The following is a 2,454-nucleotide window of genomic DNA, read 5'->3' on the forward strand; positions in this document are numbered from 1 at the left end:
ACACACACACACACACACACACACACACACACACACACACTGAGATGCTGCCAGGTCCTGGAGCAAACCCATCAGACCACTGTGGTCTGTGAGATTCCCATTCACTAATTTTCAGACATAGATGACCAGGCCCTTCTTCCCGGTCATAGATGACCAGGCCCTTCTTCCCGGTCTGCCTCCGTCTGGAAGCGCTGTTAAACCTGGGTAGCACGGCAGCAACACGCAAGGCTCCACTAACAGACAAGTGGACACACATGATGCCTTGTCTGAGACCGAACCCAGGTCTCAAACCCACAAGGAAAATGATAATTCTATACCAAAACACGACGTTCTCTAGGGGCTTTCTTAGCCCCCCCCCCCAATTTGCTGAAGCTGAGGTCTTCCATCCCTCAAGGCACTTGAGCTTGGAACCCGTGGCCAGGGCCACTGGTCCCCTGAGGGGTGCCAGGTGGTCTGAGGAGTCAGGAATGGAGGGCTTCTCTAAGACAGGCTCCTTGTGGGCAACATTCGGTCCTGGGCAAGTTTCTCGTAGCAGCTGTGCCCAGGCCATGGTAACGGGGGCCTCCTCCCACACCGGGCCCGGGACTAAGTGAGCTGTGTCCTCTCGCGTGTGCTGCTCTACACGTCATGGCATGTCCCTCACAGGCTCCGACGGGCTGAGCGGCAAGCCTGGCAGGTCAGGTTGCACATTGCGCCCCTGGACACTTGTCCCTAGGGCCCACTCGTGTTTCTAGGCAGTTGAGTTTTCCCTCTTCTCAAAATAAGCATTGCTGAAACTTTGTCTATTTCATTCACCTTTTAAAGAAGTAAGCTCCCACATTTGCGAATTTACCAATTTCTGCCCCTGCCCTCCCCGCTTCTTAATATTGGAAGTGGTGGCGGGACATCACAGCTGACCCTGTGGTCACTAAGATGACAAGAATAGAATGCCGTGAGCAGCCCTAAGGCCACAGGTTGGTAATGGCAATGAGAGTGACTGATGCCTTGAAAGACGCTGTCTACTAAAACTCACATAAGAACAAAAAAGGCAATCTGAAAAGCCCCGTATCTGTGGAAGAAATTGCGTCAATGAATGATAGCTTTTCCAAACAGAAGGCATCTGGTCTCCATAGTTTGGTGAATTCTACCAAACGTTTAAAGAATGAATGCCAATCCCTTTCAATTTCTTCCCAGGAATAGCAGAGGCAAGACCTGTCCCATGTTATGCATCAGACATACCCTAACACGGAGCTTAGACTAAGAGATGGCTACCCCGCTGCAGCGCAGTCCATGCTGACTCATGCTGGCCCTACACGAAGGTCCTGAGACGGTACCTTTAAGGGGAGAAGGCAGCCTCGTCTTTTTCCCTGGGAGTGACTGGCGGGTTTGAACAGCTGACCTTGTGGATAACAGTCCAATGCCTAACTCACAGCACAAGGAGATTATTAGGAAGGAAAATGATAGACCGGCATCTCTCATGAACACAGATACAAAAGGTCTCAAGAAAACATCAGCAAATCAAAGACAACAATGTATGACAATAATTACATACCACAACCAAATGGGGTTATTCTAGATGCTCAGTAGATGCTCGGGCTGGTTCAACACCTGCAAATCAAATCATGCAATTTATTATATCAACAGGTTGCTAAGTAAAAATTACATGATCAGATTGATTGGTACAGAAAACAATGAACTAAATCTGATACCCAATCACTATAAAAGCTCTCAGCAAACTAGGTGCCAATGGCACCTTCCTAAAGCTTATCTCTAAACACCTACAGCCAATAGCGTACTTGATGTGAGATTATCTCTAAACACCTACAGCCAATAGCATACTTAATGTGAGATTATCTCTAAACACCTACAGCCAATAGGGTACTTAATGTGAGATTATCTCTAAACACCTACAGCTAATAGGGTACTTAATGTGAGATTATTTCTAAACACCTACAACTAATAGTGTACTTAATGTGAGGTTATCTATAAACACATACAGCTAATAGCATATTTAATGTGAGACAAAAGGGGTGGGTAGTGAGGGGTGGATAAAAGGCATTTATATTGGGAGGGAATAAATAAAAACTGTCTTGGTTTACAAATTGTGTGATTGTCTATGTAGAAATTTCCAAATAATCGACAAGTATAACAACATTAAAGCCCTCTTGGAACTAAGAAGTGATATTGCAGGATATACAATTTATAATCTATTACTTTCATATATATTAGAAATGAATGATTAGAATTGGAATTAAAAAATTCACTGCTCCCATGTTGATTCCAACTCATAATGTCTTCGTTTGTGAGTTTCTGAGACAGCCTTGTCTTTCTCCCCGTTTACATTAGTGCCTCCCAAATGACACGCTTAGATATAAATCTAAAAAACAAATGTGCAAGATCTACGTCAGGAAAACTACAAAACTCTAACCTAATACTTTCTGAGTTACATACAGGCCAACATGAGTGCACGCGCGC

This window comes from Echinops telfairi, unplaced genomic scaffold (assembly GCF_000313985.2).
Source record: "Echinops telfairi isolate 266 unplaced genomic scaffold, ASM31398v2 ScPeMD7_7424;HRSCAF=8462, whole genome shotgun sequence".
NCBI lineage: Eukaryota > Metazoa > Chordata > Mammalia > Afrosoricida > Tenrecidae > Echinops > Echinops telfairi.